The sequence below is a fragment of the Schistocerca piceifrons genome, chromosome 4, assembly GCF_021461385.2.
Source record: "Schistocerca piceifrons isolate TAMUIC-IGC-003096 chromosome 4, iqSchPice1.1, whole genome shotgun sequence".
NCBI classification, from domain to species: Eukaryota; Metazoa; Arthropoda; class Insecta; order Orthoptera; family Acrididae; genus Schistocerca; species Schistocerca piceifrons.
Window position 1 is genome coordinate 410,004,222 of NC_060141.1, and position 18,837 is coordinate 410,023,058.

Below are 18,837 nucleotides of genomic sequence, written 5' to 3' on the forward strand. Positions count from 1 at the left end.
TGAAGATTGATTTCAACAGTCATAAACTCACTTGTGGATTTAGTCATTCTGTTTATGTGTAACATGCACAGAATATAAACAGAACTGGACTGCAGTGGTCCTGCACCCCTGGCAGAATTGCAAAGCTACACCCTTCTCCCAGAAAAATTACCTTTCTACAATTTTTTCGAACAGTTTCATCAAATTTTATACTCTTGTAAGAAGGTTTATTAAAAGTTAATCATTATTGAAAAACTGTACTTGAATAAACTATATTGATGGAAAACATGACAAACAACAAATTGAAAGAGTGTCCCAGGAAGAACAGCCAGTATTCTGTGATACAACAGAAACAATCACTCTAAGCAAAAAAGTCCAGTAAACAAGAGCTCTAAAATGCATACCTTAAGAGCAACGAACACTTCTTTATCTTCAATACTGTGAAACAAATCTCTTCTACTGCAAGCTCTTTGCTTTACATATTTTGGGAGCAGATAGTATAGATAAAACAAGAAAAAATGCCTAGTAAACATGGAGTATAAAATGCATACCTTAAGAGCTATAACCACTTGTTCAGTACATCTACATCTACATCTACATCCATACTCCGCAAGTCACCTGACGGTGTGTGGCGGAGGGTACCCTGAGTACCTCTATCGGTTCTCCCTTCTATTCCAGTCTCGTATTGTTCGTGGAAAGAAGGATTGTCTGTATGCTTCTGCATGGGCTCTAATCTCTCTGATTTTATCCTCATGGTCTCTTCGCGAGATATACGTAGGAGTGAGCAATATACTGCTTGACTCTTCGGTGAAGGTATGTTCTCGAAACTTTAACAAAAGCCCGTACCGAGTTACTGAGCGTCTCTCCTGCAGAGTCTTCCACTGGAGTTTATCTGTTCAATAGAAGAGATGTGTTTCACAGTACTAAAGATGAACAAATGCTCATACCTCTTAAGGTATGCATCATGGTGGTATGCATTTTAGAGCTCATGTTTAAGACTTTTTTTGCTTTGAATGATCGATTCTGTCATATCACTGAATCCTGACCATTCCTCCTGGGACATCCTGTATGTATTATTGTAATAAGTAAATTACAGATTGCATACACTTTTAAAAAACTGAAACTAAAGGAAATTAGGAATCTTATTGCAGCTGCTTTTAGTGTGATGTATAATAGGAATAGATTTCATTTGTTTATCATAAATCATTAATGAGAAATAAAAGAAAAAGAGCTATAATTATTTTGAACAAAGAAAACTTGTTTAACAGGTCGGTTGTTTGCTGTAGACAACATTGCAAAATTTGAGCCTGATTCCACTCATAATGGACCTTAAGTATTTTCTATCATCTTTAATTTGCTGAAACTTCTTTCCCAAGATGAAAAAAAGGTATAGTTGTCTGTAGGAAGAATGACTGCAATATATTATTAATCAGCTTACAGCCTGTTCGTAAATCCTGTTTTATTTACACAGCAGGTAGTACCAACCTGAACTTGAAAAGCAAATGTGCTTGATAGAGGGGCAAGATGAGAGGGGAACCAGAGGCACCCCTCCTCGACATGCAAACATCTGGAGAGATCTTGTGCACTTGGATGGGTGCCATGAGTAAGAGTGGTGTGGAACAGTTCTCGATGAACAGCTGGTACAGGCTAAGGTCACTCTGTTCCTTCACAAAACGCAGAAAGTAGTGGGTATAGTACCCTCTACCCTCCTACTGTTGGTCAGTTGCAAATTAAATCGATGGCAGTGGTGCAGGGAGAGTTGATCAGAGGCAATGCAGGGAGATCTTTCAATATCCAACTTTATACTATGAATGCGAGTATACTCTGTGATCCCATCCACACAGGGAAAGTTGGCCAATCACAATAGTAAATTATGCACTATGATCAAAGTGCTAGAACTATGTAGATAACCTAACCGCGTCGGTATAGGATGCTGTCTGGTATACTTTGGTATATATGTCTGAGAATTAACCCTGAATGGATGTACTGCACAGTCATCTATCTACAGTTGCAAACTAGTATGTGGTACTCACAAAGTAGTGGAGGGGTGGTTTAGCGATGATACAGAAACTGTGAAGCATGCTGCTGTGTCACTGACGCGTTGAAATTACGGAAAAACTGGCAAAATTGCTAAAACTGATCGCTCTGTCACCTGTGATGCTTATTACAGTACATCACTCAATATCGATTGTGTCTTTTCCCTCCTATCTCTCCACTGGTATGCTGTTGACTACTTCATAATGAGTGACTGACACCACCTGTTTGAGATGGGGAGAGTCTTGGTGGGAGCAACACCTTCTAGGGATGGCCAGCACTGAAACAGTGATCATGTACATGGCTGCAATATGAGAAATCAATACTCTTGGCCTCTTTGAAATAGAACCCTGAGACATCTGCTGCCATGTCACTGTGGATGACGAGATTGAATGGAGAATCATCATCTTTGGACAGTTGTCTGGAAAAGCTCCACAATACCTCAAACTCTTCCAGTTTCCATACGTTACAATTTCTTCCACTTTTTTGTCAATAAGAAACACCGTATGTGTTGTGTGAGCAGTGTAGTTTACATCATGAAATGGCCTATCAATGGATTGAAACGTATTAATGCCGGTTTAACTTGGTGTATGTGTGTGTGGGAGGGGGGGGGGGGGGGAGGGGCAATCTCTTACTCATCGAAATTAGGTTGATTCAAATGCTGTATATCGAAGACTGGAAGATTCGTGATAATATGGCGGCTAAGCGATATTCTGACGAAAGGGGAGTTGAGAGGTGGGTTCTATGCCGCTTGTTTTAAGTTTTGTGGGCAAACATATTAGAGCCTCTCACATAGGTCTCGCAAGGTGACTATACTGTTAAAATTAGGGGCTAATACAAAAGTTTTCTATAGAGAGACAATCAGCCGCAGAAGTTCCATCTTTTATTTTCTCGATAAATAAGAGACAATATTCTTCCATGAGTGTTGTGTGCCTATAAATGGATGGGCTGGGATCTTAATAGGCCTCACACATCAAAAAAGTTTTGCATCAACCCGATTCCCAGAACTCCTGAAGACAGACGTTGACTGTGAATATTGACTGTGGATACTGTATTACAGACACAATCCCTTCGACTGTTCAGAGATGTCACTAAACCCGCCCAAAGATGTAAACAACCATGCATGAGCAGCGCCTATTAGACGGAGGGGTCCGACAGCCAATCAGTTCCAGTCATTCCGCCAGGAAGGAGGTTCACGGCTCGTGTTGTCTGTAGTTCAACCATGCCTAGATGGTCAATACCACCGTTCGATTCCGTCTGCACTGTTACTTTGTGCCAGGAAGGGCTCTCAACAAGGGAAGTGTCCAGGCGTCTCTAGGGGACTGATAACCTCAGAAGTTAGAGTCCCATAGTGCTCAGAGCCATTTGAACCATTTTTGACTGGCATCACGTTCTCTTCACCAGTGAGTGTCGCATATGCCTTCAACCAGACGATCGTCGGAGACGTGTTTGGAGGCAACCTAGACAGGCTGAACGCCTCATACACACTGTCCAGCGAGTGCAGCACGGTGGAGGCTCCCTGATGTTTTGGGGTGGCATTGTGTGTGGTCGACGTACGCCACTGGTGGTCGTGGAAGGCGCCTAATTGCTGTACGATGTGTTAATGCCATCCTCCGACCGATAGTGCAACCGTATCGTCAACATACTGGCGAGGCATTAATCTTCATGGGCGTCAATTCGCGCCTCCATCGTGCACATCTTCTGAATGACTTCCTTCAGGATAACGACATTGCTCGACTAGAGTGGCCAGCATGTTCTCCAGACATGAATCCTATCGGGCAGGCCTGGGATAGATTGAAACGGGCCATTAATGGACGATGTGACCCACCAACCAATCTGAGGTATCTACACTGAATCGCTGTTGAGGAGTGGGACAATCTCGACCACCACCTCTGAAGGTCTCGCTGTATGGTGGTACAACATGCAATGTGCGATTTTCACGAGCAATAAAAGGGGCGGAAATAATGTTTATGTTGACCTCTATTACAATTTTCTGTACAGATTCCGGAACTCTCGGAATGGAGGTGATGCAATTTTTTTTTGATGTGTGTAGGTAGACTAAGTTTACATTTATTTCTATAGGCTTGCTTCGCAAACCATCGTGATATGTGTGGCGGAGGGTACCCGTACCGATACCAGTCATTGCCTTTCCTATTCCACTCGCAAACAGAGCGAGGGAAAACGACTACCTATATACCTCCTATGAGTGCTAATTTCTCATATCTTATCTTTGTGGTATTTATGCGAAATGCTCGTTGGTTGCAGTAGAATCATTCTGGGGTCAGCTTCAAATGTCAGTTTCCAATTGTGTTCCTAAAAAAGAACGTCGTCTTCCCTCCAAGGATTCCCATTTGAGTTCTCGAATCATCTGCACCCTAATTTGGCGGGAGCCTACAGGAACGCTTCTATAGAGCTGTATTCTGAGGGAAGCCTAGGTCTGCAGACTCGTACACGTTTGGGATGTGGCGGTCAGTAGACAGGTATTTTGTTATTTCTCACTGTGTCAGCCTTTCCGCGATATTTCGAAAACACATCTAAGAACGTTTTGGTTTGCAGGAGAGATGAGGTGAAGCAAATTGTTCAACATCCTGGTATTTACCACAGTGATACTTACGCACCCAGTCCTTCTGAGAAAGATAGGACAACTTTTGCGAGTCTGGAATCATTAACAGCGGTCCGACACAGCAACCGGTGGGTTGTCAGCTGGGAGCAGTACAGCCTTGGCGTGTGAGCAACCCGTTGGCGGCAGTGGCAGCTGTTCATATGCAGGGGCATCGCGGGGGTGAAGAAGGGAGTGAAGCATCCTACTGCTCCCACAGCAGTATGACACAGTATGACAAGACAACCGAGAGACCGAATTCAATTACCATGGGATGTCTTCTGCTGTTTGACGACGGTTACCACTCATTTTGGTATCGGAAGAAGTGACTACCTAGTCTGTGGGAAACCTCCGAAGACGTCACGGAAGAGTCTGAAATAATTACCCGGTGAGTGTAATCCGACTGCGGGAAAAAAAAATTACTCATCATGCAAAGGGACTCTAATTATCAATTTAATTACCTAGGCTATCAATTTGATATGAATGACAAGCCATCGGGTGGGTAGAAGAGATGGAGAAAGTATCATGGGTATAATTTGAGAATTGGAAGGGTAATCAGCCGTTTTTTCATTGCAGAAAGATCTTTTAACGAAATTTCAATTTCCCATCTACACAGGGAGAGATAACCGTCGTAATAAAACCGGCTATATTACCGGATTTATACACTGATACGTAGTATAAACCTGATATTTACCACTTGTCTGTGGTGCTACCTTGAGAGGTTTCGTATATGACGAGACATTTGTTTACTTTAAGAGATATTGAAAGTGAGGAGCCACTCCGTGACGGAGGTAGGGCATGATCTTAGCACTCTGTCATGAGACAAAAATGTGTTTAATATTCTAGTCCTGTGATGCAGGATGTGGCAGATAAGAACAGATTTTTCTACCTGATGAGAGAATACTTAGTGGAAACATAGCCTATACCATAGCATTGTACAAATTTTTCGATGGGTAACGATAATTTATCGATGTGAAGATGCGTGTATGGCCCAATTTCTTCTGTGTTCGAAAATAACTCGTATAAAAGGTAGGAATATACACTGAAGAGCCAAATAAATTGGTACATCTGCCCAATATCGTGTAGTGTCCCCGCGAGCAAGCAGAAGTGCCGCAACACGACGTGGCATGGACTCGACTAACGTCTAAAGCTTTGCTTGAGGGAACTGACACCATAAATCCTGCAGGGTTGTCCATAAATTCGTAAGAGTACGAGGGGGTGGAGATCTCTTTTGAACACCACGTTGCAAGGCATCCCAGATATGCCTGGAAAGTTTGGAGACCAGCGGAAGTGTTTTAATTCAGAAGTGTGTTCCTGCAACCAATCTGTATCAATTCTTGACGTATGGGGTGTCGCATTGTCCTGATGTAATTGTCCAAGTCGGTTGGAATGCACAATGGAGATGACTGGATGCAGGTGATCAGACAGGATGCTTACGTACGTGTCACCTGTCAGAGTCGTATCTAGATTTATCAGGAGTCCCTTATCACTCCAACTGCACACGCCCCACACCGTTAGAGAGCCTCCCCGAGCTTGAATAGTCTCCTGCTGACAGGCACGGTTCATGGATTCATGAGGTTGTCTCCATACCCGTACACGTCCATACACTAGATACAATTTGAAACGAGACTCGTCCAGGCAACATGTTTCCAATGCCGGTGTTGACGGGCCCAGACGGGGTGTAAGGCTTTGTGTCGTACATCATCAAGTGTACACGAATGGGCCTTCGGCTCCGAAAGCCCATATCGATGATGTTTCATTGAATAGTTCGCACGGTGACACTTGTTGATGGTCCAACATTGAAAGCTGCAGCAGTTGCGGGATAGTTGCACTTCTGTCATGTTGTACGATTCTCTTCAATTGTCGTTGGTCCCGTTCTTGCAGGAGTCTTTTCCGGTCGCAGCAATGTCCAAGATTTGATGTTTTACCGGATTCCTGATATTCACGATACACTCGTGAAATTGTCTTACGGGAAAACCCCCACTTCATCGCTACCTCGGCGATGCAGTATCCCATCGCTCGTGAGCCGACTATAACACCACGTTGAAACTCTCTTCAGTCTTGATAACATGCCATTGTAGCAGACACTTGTCTTATTTAGGCTTTGTCGATCGTAGCGCCGTATTCTGCTTGTCTACGTATCTCTGTATTTGAATACGCTTGTGTACACCAGTTTCTTTGGGGCTTCAGTGTAGATTTCGCGTGAGAAATTCGAGGTATATTGGCAAAACGACAACACCCCTGTTTCGGACTTCTTAAAACTGAGGTGTCTGTGTCGTTAGCGATGGAACTGCAATTAGTCCGCACTGTGTCGCGGCCAGGGGCGGGAGTTGTCACAAGGGTGTTGGGCGCGACAGAAGTCAAGGCTTACGGCCGTCGCGGCTCAAGGCTGTACCGGCAGGCTGGCTTTTCGGGTATACATAGATACACTCGGTAGGTGGGGCTGGACTATAGGTGACTGATCATTTTTCTTTTTCGTCTTGATACGCTGTGCTCATGTCAGATAATGAGTACTATATTCATAAACAATATTATACGAAATGTTTCCCATGTTTCTGTTGGCTAGGAAGTGACTTGTGACTCGTAAATAGGTATATGTGTGTTTCATTCCCAAATGATGTAGCTATAGGAGTCCTGTGTATATGGGTAGGGTGTTACAGGCACAGTTGTTCAGTAAGGTCTTCGAGTCTATCCTTTCCTGGCGTATTCATCAGCACCTTAATCAGCACCAACTCCTTCCTCCCCTTACCCAGTGTGGCTTCCTGCCCTCCTTCTCAGCCGACGACCAGCTCCTTAACCTTCCCAATCTTATTTCCCTACAACTTAACTCCCTTTGCTCCACAATCTTTGTTTCTCTCAAACTCCAGAACACCTATGACCGTGTCTGGCATCCCAGGCTCCTCTTTAAACTCCAGACCTACGCTCTTCCCGTCAATTTCGTCTGTCTCGTTGGTTCCTTCCTCTCCTGTCGTCCCTCCTATGTCACTATCCACAATACCAACTCCCATACTTTTTATCCCACCACTGGTGTTCCTCAAGGCTCTGTCCTTTCCCCTCTCCTCTATCTCCTGTATACTGCAGACACGACCAAACCTCCACCACCTGTTCATCTCCTCCAATTTGCTGATGACAGCACCTTCCTGACCCTTTACTTTACCCTTCAATGGTCCCAACCTACCCTTCAAACCCACTTTGACCAGTTCACCACCTGGTGCAACCATAGGCTCCTTCGCATCAACCCTTCCAAGACACAGGCAATCATCATAGGTTGTATCACCCATTCCTTCCAGCTCCACGATTTTTACCTCACCATTTATGTCGCCCTATTTACCTCACTTCTATCCTGTCTTCACCCTCAACCGTCACCTCACCTGGAGTCCCCACCTCCTTACAATTTAACACAAAGCCCACAATAGGCTCCGCCACCTGAAATTCCTGTCTGGCCAGACATGGGGACTGCACCCTACCACCATCCTTCACACCTACAGGTCCTTGATCCATCCCATCCTTTGTTAAGCCAGCATTGCCTGGATTTCTGTCCTGATGAGACTCTATGAATCCCCCCAAATCCTTGAACACCACACACTCTACCTCACCTTCCGTATCTGCCTTCTGTCCCCCACATGGATCCTCTCCAACCTCATCCCTTCCTACATCTTATCCTTACCCTTAAACACATCCGCACCCTGTACATCACCTGCAGAGTCGATCCCCCCCATCCCCTGGTGCCTTCTGTCTTCTCTACTGCCAGCCTGTTGCCGTGTCTTTACTGTGGTGTCCCGCCCTCCACCTCCTCTCCCAATGCAACTTCCAGCTCCTATCTTTCGAGGAAGATGAGCTTCACCCTGATATCTACTTCTCTCACCAACTCTAACCCTACCTTCCCCCCTCCTCTGGGCCCCCTCCCCCTCTTCTCCTCTTTCCCTGTTTTTCCCCCTCCTCCACCCCCTCCCTTTCCAGTGCACCCCTTCTGCGTCTCTGCGCTCCCTCCAGACTTGCCTTGCCATATCCTGCCCCTTGGTGCTCCCCCTGATCCCCCTTGCTTTTCCTCCCACGCTCTCCAGCCCCCCTCCCCCTCTGCCACCTGCTGTCCCCTCTTTAACCTCCTCTCAGGCCTCCCCTCGCTTGGCAAGTCCCTCCCACCAGGTTTTACTCTCTGTCTCGGGCAGTGGCTTGTAAGTGTCGTCATTATGAGTGTTTTAATTCTGCGGTTAACTTTTAACTTGTGTGTGTGACTTTTGTGTTTTTTACATGCTATGCACATCGCCCACTGTGTTTTTTAACTTAATGTGTCCTTTTTTAACTGTCCATGTACGTGTGTATTTTAACCCCCAATGTCTCCTCTTACAATGATTTTATGTCCCTCTTGATCGTCTCTTATGTGTCTTGTTTTTCTCTTTTTATTAAATGTATCGCTGGGCTGAAGAGCGACGGATTGTACTGCTGCCAGCTCTCCCCTTCCCATATGGGGCAGAGGAATGAAATAACAATAAAGCGGAAAAAACCAGGCGCAGTGGGACTGTGGGTCGCTGTCCTAATAATTTCACTCGTAGATCGGCAGGAGGCTACTCCCCTGTACTTCAGTGATAGCTTGCTGTCCCATTATTATTATTTCCCACATAGGGCTACAGACTAGACTTCCTAGAACAACTCTCTAGCGATAGACTAATAGCGAAAATATCCACTTCACATCCAGCAGTTACTGACGAAACTGACGGAGCTTCTGTCTAGCGCTCAATCAATGGAAACTCAAACTGTTTAAATAAACAATATTCCAGACTGGATACAAAACGAAGACTTATGTCTGTCCTATCCATCAGCCCAGCAAAGACTGAGTCTTTTCCCGTCAATTTCCAGATGGGGGAGGGGAGGGCTGTGAGACGGAGGGAAGTGGGGGAGAGCCAACAGCGCCCTGTGGTGTTGTTGTTGTTGTGAACTAGGTCACTTGGTCTCCGAACCTCAAAGCGAACACACAAAATCTGATATTCCCGCCAAATGATGATGATGATGATGATGGAGAGGGTTTTAAGGGCGCACGACGGCAAGGTCTTCAGCGTCCGCTCTGTAACAGATTGAGACGGGTGTCAAGAAAAGACTCAGAACAATAAGATTAAACAGAACGTAAGACGCAGGAAACAAGCTTGGAAAACTATGTGCCTACCCACACCGAAGCGTGGGACGAAGCATGGCGCCAGCAGTATAACATGGACAACTCAGGAAGAAAGTGGTAGGGGGAGCTAAAGCAATATAGCAGATGGTAGTGGCTGGCTGACCGCAAGGAGAAGGGGAGGAGCCAGCCACTCTGCAATACACTAAAACCTCCAGCCTAAAAGTTTAGGCCACAGTCCAGACACATCACAAAACTTTAAAACCCTAGACACACACGTCTCATCGTTAGCTAAAACACAGGGCAGGTACCCATCAACTTGTGCTTCTGCCCTTGCATCACGGTATAAAATGCAGTCTGTTAAAATGTGCCGGACAGAGATGTGCACACCACAAGCATCACAAATCGGGGGATCCTCCCAAAATTACATTTGTCTGGCATTTCCAGGGTGGGGTGGGGAGGGGAGGGATCCATGTGCTGATGTCATCATCAGGGGGTGTGGGTAATTAATTGATTAATTAATCTTCATAATTAATGCGATATCAATTTGATATCGAAAGTGTCCCACTACTACTTTCGTGCGATACAACAGGACTGTCAGATGTCTCGCCTGTGAGGCGTTGTAGAAGGATGTCTGATCCCACGAGGCGATCACCAATAATCGCCGCCCACACATCGAGGCTGAACCTGCGCTGGGGACTCTCGGTAGCCCACAGGTGGATGTTGTGAAGGTTGACGATACACTCAGGTAGCCTTATCTGTGATTAGGATGGATAATCAGAATTCCAGCATCGTGATGGCCTGTGCGACGAAACAGCGACAAAACCGTAGCAGCTGAGGCAGCTCCATCAGAAAGAAGGAGGAAAGTTATTTATTAATCTTTGAAATATTGGGAAAATAATAATGGGGGACGCAGAAGTTCCCTCCTCTGAGAGAGCATCACCCTCCCCCATCCCTTCATTCAATTTTTTTGCGTTTTTTTCAATTTTTACGAAAAACGATTCATTTTTCGAAGACATGTATTATAACATCTACCGGAATACTGCTCAAAGCAAGTCATATGCGTGTTTTAAAAAGATAACCTGTTTTCGAGAGATTCTATCTGGAAGATTAAAGATCCATTAACCTGAGAGTTTGGAATAATGCACATTTTAAATTAGTTATGAGCACTTGAAGAAGTAGTAAATCACGGACCACAGATGTCTCTGACCATTGCTGCATTTCTGCGCGTGAAAAGTGCTGCAGTTTGCGTGTGCAACGACCTGATTGGCTAACTTTAATGCAAAATAATTCGCAAACGGCGCAACGTATCGAATTTTTTTCTTACATGCAAGCTTTCCAGACTGTTTCTAACTACCTTTTAAATATAGCACATAAATGTTGATACTAAAATACGAAGGTAGAGAGAGAGAGAGAGAGAGAGAGAGAGAGAGAGAGAGAGAGAGATTCCTTTTAAAACTGACATTTATTGAATCAGAACAATTCTGTCACGTAACTTTTTGCTCAGTATTATCCACCTTAATACTTATATTGGAATGTAAATAATTTGCCATGAGAAATAAGAATTACTGCAAAATTAATCAACAATTACTGTCTTTGTAATACACATATAATCATCATATGTGCATTACTAAAATACTACAATATCTGTTGAACATTCAAGCTGTTGTACATAATTATTTGCAGAAAATCATCCTCCAGATCTTCTGTCAAATCACAGCGATTCAAGTTAGCGCAGCTTTGTCCTCGACAGCTTTTATACATTGTTGTGCAGAGGAAGTCAGACTTCACACACTTACATTTTCTTCCTCAAATTTGAGCGCAGACGCACGAAATCAATAGTAATATCTTATCTGGAGTTCGTGATCGTTTCATGTGAACTGAAGGGAAGGATGAGTTTGATTACCTTCAACCTGAGTTTCTAGGCTCTATGCTGTTTTCCAATCATAGTTGGACCTGAAGATATATTCGGTGGGAGTGGAATGATGCTGCGTCAATAGTGAGAGGGAAAAGAGAGAGTATGACAGCATTGTTTGCCTGGCCACAAGTACCTTAAAACATTGAAATCTGATATCAGTTAAGGTGTCATCGCCAGGACACTTTACTATTTTTGTGTAGAGAGAGAGGATAAATTTTTCTCCTGCTTTTGCAAATTGCCTCAGGAGACGAAGTTGGATCACTGAATATTTGTGGAATATTTGAAATGTTAAGATGCAGGGATCAGTTGAATAGCTGGGAAGTCTGCAACTGCCCTTTACCTAACACGGCTGAAGTGCTGTCGGAGCCACTTACTGCATGAAGAAACACAATTGATTCCTTGCAGTCGTGGATGAGTGAGGAACTAGGCTGATCTTCAGAACTGTAACACCTCTTTCTGATACTGTCTTTACCTTTCTTCATTATAATTGTTACTTTGTCGTCTCGAGGAAAAGCTGTAAGTAGCAGGTTCTAGAATTATTCTTCCCTCAGTGCACAGAAAAGAAAAGAGAATGGAAAAAACACTTGATAACACAACAAACTGAACTGCCTCGCACGGCTTAAGTATGTTCACGACACAAACTATTTTAAACTGGACACCTGTACGGGAAAACGGCAGCAACAGTGGTAGAGGAACGGTGAGTGAATAGGAAGTGGAACTCACTGCTTTAATTGTTGGGCACCTAAACCTGCTTTCACGACCGAAAGCAGTAGCGTTTGACTAGAGGTATCAGTGCTAACAGAAATGCAACATTGCATGGAATAATCGCCGAAAGCAATGTAGGACTACGAAGAATGAATCCGTTATACAGTGCGACGCAGTTGGGCTACAACAGCAGACGACCGGCGCGAGTGCCTTTGCTAACAGCATCGTCTGAGCAGCTTACCTGGGCTCATGGCCATGACCAGATGAGTCTCGATTTCAGTGGGTAAGAGCTGATGGTGGGGTTCGAATGTGGCGCAGAACCCCACGAAACCATGGACCTAAGTTGTCAACGAGGCACTGTGCAAACTGGTAGCGGCACCAAAATGGTGTTTGCATGGAATGGATTGGGTCCTCTGCTCCAACTGAAGGGATCATTGACTGGGAGTGGTTATGTTTGGCTACTTGGAGACCATTTGCAACTATTCGTGCACTTAATATTCCAAAAAAACGATGGAATTTTTGTGGATGACAATGCGCCATGTCACCAGGCCACGATTGTTCGCGATTGGTTTGAAAAACATTCTGGAGAATTAGGGCGAGTCATTTGGCCATCCATCGAACATTTATGGGACATAATCGAGAAGTCAGTTCCTGCAAAAAATCGGCACCGGCCACACTTTTTCAATTATGGACGGCTATAGAGGCAGCAGCGCTCAGTATTTCTGCACGGGACTTCCCAGTGACTTGTTGAGTCCATGTCACGTCGAGTTATTGCACTACGCAGGCCAAAAGGATGTCCGACACGATATTAGGAGGTATCCCACGACTTTTGTCACTTCAATGTATACGCTGTTTAAAATGGATAATTTGTCAGTTAGCGGGGCAGATATAGGTGTCATGAAAGAGTTTTTAGAGAGGAATTTTCTGTTTGTTACATTACTATTGTTTATTGTGAATATTTAAACTACAAACATACGATAATGAAGTTTACTTCAGTATCATTCGTTTATTTTACATTACCTTGATATACTTCCTCATGCAGCTACATATCATTTTGGACAATATTTGTGGAGATAGAAGAGCACTGAATTTTAGATCCTCGTAACTTTTCCAGTGGCTGGACACTACAATGTAGCAAACATCTTCTCTTCGCGGCGTACAGTTTCTCACATGACTATATTCCCTTTCGTTATCAGTGGTTTCATGATGTTCAGCAACTCCAAAAAGCATGTCTCATCCATTAATAGATAATTACGAGAAACATCGACTTCCAGCTCCTTAAGTAATAGAGCATGGGTGAATTTTTTTGTTCACATGAACCGCTTCTTCGCCACGGTTTTTTGCCGGCGTTTCTTGGCCTTGTTACGTTTAAAACAGCCAAGGCGAATCTCAATTCTTGTTTATGCGTAAAAAAGCAGCACTTCGACGAACATAACCGCAATTAATTTACTATAAATTATTCGTAACCAGCGACTGGAACAGTGCGGCGCTCAATCGCCGAATGCAGGTGATCGGGATGTGTGTAGGGTGCCATGAAATTGGTTGGCTGGTCGGACGATAAACAGTAAAGTTCGTAGGTCCCTTAAGCGATGTAGACGGTGGGAACTGTAGTGGAGAACTTTTCACACGGCGTCTGGCTTACCCACGTTGGTGGGCCACCTTTCCTCGTCCAGGGCCACTGTTCAATGATCTTTTTTTCCGTCTTTATTTGGGTGGACATCCATTGGAATACATTTTCGCTCAATGTCTATACGACCTTTCTTGCTCTCCTTTTATCCTCTTACGGATCGTTTCCTGCAGCTTGCCCCATTTAGGAGAATCGACCAGTACAGATAAACCGTGTGCGGGTGGTTGTTGACAAATGAAAAGGGAGAATGGATTTAAATTAACATATAATGTAATTTATTCCTTAATTCCATAAAATCTTACTATCAAAGAATTCAAATGTGCCTGGAATAAGGATGGAGGCACCTGATACGCAATCTTACCTTAAATTAGAATTAATGGTTCCCGATATGTGGCATAACCGTGAAAGATTAAAGATTCTTGAAGTGCAATCTGTCTTTAAAGTCAATCAAACACCCAAAAACGCTACATGGGTGTAAAGTTATGGGCACCTGTGATTGATAGCGAAAACAGTGTGAAGCAACTCACTGAATAAAATGCGCAACTCAGAGATAAATCTGATTAACAAACTGTAGTTGAAAGCAAGTCATTAGGAAATGCAAGTTTGAATCTGTATTCTAAACCGGAATAAGTGAACCTTACGGGGCATTGGTCGTTCAGTAAAATTCGCTACACCATAACTCCTGATGGTTTGGTCTCACCATATTACCTGTTGAGATGACGAAGCATGAATGGATGTAAGTTGTGAAGTTTTACACTGCCTGGTGTGAACTTATAATCTCGCGAAGGCTGCACTGGATCACGGCGGTAGACAGCTACGGCAGGTGTCGTGGAGCGGCGCTTCTCGGACGAGCAACAACAGTTTTATCCGACATCAGGAACAAGAGTGTCCTTTCTGAAGTTATGAGATTTTCCTTTTCCGTTCGGTTTGTGGGAGCGAGCTGTCTCTCAAGTTAGATGGGGTGGACTTAAGCGTATCAGAATGGTTGTTACCTTCATAAAGATCCCCTTCCTATACTTTTGTCTATTGTGGTTAAACAGGAGGCGGAAATGTCTTATTGACACGTGTTTTGCTGCCTTCAGCCAGTGGTGGGTCTCTGTTCTAAAGGTAGTTTATTGTTATTAATGAATGGGAAGTTTGCATCTCTTAAGTGGAAAAAATGTTGGTTTCCTCTCCACGTCGTTTAAAGTGAAAAATCCTTTGTTTTGGGAGCAACCTGCTTTCTCGAGAGGCGTCAGAAGTGTACGTCGGACAGTCTTCTGGCTTGGGCATTTCCTTGCAGTAAACTGGGGAAGCGAGCTTTACTTCGCATCAGAGTGGATCCGCTAATCTTTACGAGCGCGCATTGTATCCGAAGGCGCTGGGGTGATCCAGTCTGCCTCACGCTTCTGACTTGGCCAAGAGAATGTAAGCGTCCACGGCCGTACAGCCGAGCTGGGGTTCCCGAAATGAATGCACGGGCTACTACTAACTAGAACTTCAAGTGAAATAAAGGAACCGTAATACTCTGTACTGTAACTGGCTTCCTGTCAAATGTGATTGCATATCATTTATCTCAATTTCGTATACTGTAAACTGAAGGTGGAGGGGGCAGGAAGGAAAGGAAAGAGAAGGAACCCATGATGTCAGCTCCATCAGGACTGTATGCAGAGTCAGTGACAAGTGAAAATGTATAGCGTACTAGGATTTGAACGTCGGATCTCCTGTTTACTAAGTAGTTGCATTAACCACTGTGCCACCCAGACACAGTGTTTATCGCAATTTTGAGGACTATCTAGGTACCCTCCCCCCCCCCCTCAACTGATCCACATTCCCACCTATCCACAGACCACATCTATGTCCTCCGTGCTCGATTACTGCAGGAGATCGAACGTGACCGTGCATTCACACTGATGGTGGTGGATTCATAGCCCACTGAAGTGACTCAGTTATATACAGTGAATCGAAGAAGATTTTACAACTTTAGAACGATACAGAAATTTATTGATATAAATTACAGAATCGGCAGATGTGATATTTTGTAGCACACAACCACAAGTTTCACATAAAAGTGTCAAGTGCCATTTTGGTTCGATGTGACCATTTTTGATGTGGTTAATATCCCACCAGTAATCAATTTCTTTCCATACTTACTGCAGCAAATCAGGTGTAACTTTTGCAACGGCAGCCTAGATTCGATTTTTCAGGTCGGCTAAACTGTTTGGTAGGGGAGGAACATACATACACTCTTTAATTAAATCTCAGTGAAAGAAATACAGTTGTGTCCGTTCTGGGCAGCGAGGTGGCCATTTGATTGGCCCTTCACCTGGAAAGCGATTATCGAGGAAACCTCGAACTTCCACGAAGTAAAGATATGGTGTACCGTCCTGCTGGTAGTAAACCTTGCCATTCAGTTATTTCGTTGCTCTGGAATTAAAAATTTTTGAAGCATATCCAGAAAGACAATGCCAGTGACAAGTTTTCTCCATGCAGGAAAAGGGCCATGCACGTTCAGTTTGCTATGGGTACAAAGCACATTAACTTTGTGGTTGTGACAAACATGTTCCAGGGCTGCATGTGGACTTTCGCTGCTCCATATTCTGCAGTTGTGGGATATCACCATGCCACTGATATGAAATGTTGACTCATCCTTAGAGATTACTGTGGTCAGGAATGTCTTGCCACCCTCCATTTGATGGGACATTTCCCCAGAGAATTACTCACGAACAACCTTATCTGTATCAACGATGTGCTGTAATATTGTGAACTGTCTGGTTCCAAGTGTAGCCGTCTTCGCAGTACTCGGAAAACAGTCTTTTGTGAAATTCCGGTCTAGCGAGACGCACCTCGCGTTCATTTTTGTGGACTAAAATGCGGAGAAAGCTGTCCCTAACCTGTTCAGACATAATCATCAACACGCAGGCGACCTGGTGACTTATCATGTGGCAGTGAACAACCCGTCTCAACAAAGTTCTTGTGCCAATAAATTGTAGAAACGCGTGGAGGTTATTTAGTGTGTTTGTTGCTAAATTTACTCCGAATACTCGTTGCAGAGTAGGTATCATGAAACCAAAACACACAGCGAGCACACTTCGCACAAGTGAAAGTAGGCATTTTAATTGCGCACTAAACTGGCGCTCCTCGTGGCGGTGTGGGGTTACTGATGCACTACGTGAATCAAACCTGATATTGTTTGCTACAAAAGGACACTTCTACCGATTCTGTAAGTTACCTTAATAAATGTCTATATCATTCCAAAGTCATAAAATCCTTTTTCACTCGTCCTGTGTGTATAATTTCGTATAAGTTCATAGTGCTGGGGCAGAATAACACTCTGTGTTTGATGTAATCTGTGTGGTGTAGACAAATTTCCGCTAACAGTCACAGTAAAAGGTTATTTATTTCTCACACGACCGGTTTCGGGCTTGCGCCAATCCTCAGGTGCTTATACATTCATGTACATGTTTATATTGCTGGAGATCACTCTATAAATACAAAAAATTATTTGCTGGTGACCAAACAGATACAAGTGAGACAATTGTAAGTGACAAGGCAGCATTTGACGAAAATATATCTGTACTTACATAAATATGAAGCATCGTTATTATAGTTACGTTGTGGTGACAGTTTTTCCACTTAGTTGCACACTTATAATCATTTTCACGTCCATCTTTCAGTTTTATAAAGTTTAGCTGCATATTTCACTATTATGATGTGCACTAGTGAAATACACTGTGTTTATGTACAAACATGTGGTCTATGGTCAAAGATCTTAGATGTAGCAGGTGTAAAGATGTTGCTCATACAGAAACATGTAGGTTATGGTCAAAGAACTTAGCCACAGGAAGTGCAAGGGTGTTGCACATATAGAAACTTATAAAAACCTATTATAGACTGCAAAGTTTTTTGATACACATCATGCAATTTTGAATATTCAAAAACAAAAACTAATTATCCTCTGATATGATAACAAAGTAATATTCTATGGAAATTCGATGTAGTTCAAGTGTAATTTGTAATAGTCATATTGTGGACACAAGCTGTAACTGTCATTGTATGATTTGTAATAGCTTTCAAAATACTAAAATGTAGACTTTCATGCCCGGAAATGTCATGCCCATTGTTATTATCCATTTCACGGCCGGAAATGTCATGCCCATTGTAATTATCCAGGCTGCTATGCCGTGGTCGGTTCGTGAATTCTTTGCCAAATCCCAACGTTTCGTCCCCGTGTGCGGGAGACATCTTCAAGGGCGTCTGTAGCTCGATGGAAGGTCCAACACACCCACCTTCCATTGAGCTACAGGATTTTATTTAAATGGTCATTTTCCACTGTAAGAGTTCTTTTAAAAACGAGTTGCACTTTCGGTGGCAAATAATTTTTAATGTGAGTGTTTTGTACCATCTCCATCCGTGTTATGGGGTTCATAGTTTATGTGTTTGTGTGAGTTGTTAAAATTTTTTGTTTAAAGTAATCTGGTGTGTTGCAGATCTGCACCAGCGTAATCTTTCAGAGGTTGTTGTGAGCGGTCGTGACTACGGCCATGTTGAAAGGGAGCGGCAAGGTTCCTAGCCCGAAAGTTCATACTACATATATAAAAAAAATAAAATATTTCTGCCTCTGAATATATTGTAACTTGATATTTACAGGGTGCTTTCTGATTGTAATTTTAAATCTGTTTAGAAAAAGGGGCTTTTAGGAATAAAATTTCCATTTATTGAAAAAAAACTTTTTTCATTTGTTTCATCAGATAACCACTGGCAACTAGTTCCATGATCACATAGTGTGACTAAATGTGTTAATGTTCTTGATGAATCGCTAGTAAATAAAGTAAATTCTTAAGAAAAGGTTTTGAAAATAAAATTTAACGGTTCATCCAGCAATATAA

At 43.4% G+C, this 18,837-nt stretch overlaps 1 protein-coding gene across 1 annotated transcript in view; it reads right to left on the bottom strand.

The window, feature by feature from the left end:
* The window catches only part of LOC124795873 (neuropilin-2-like), a 254,480-nt gene that overhangs the window by 25,398 nt on the left and 210,245 nt on the right, over positions 1–18,837 (bottom strand). The gene's annotated exons all lie outside the window — the stretch shown is intronic.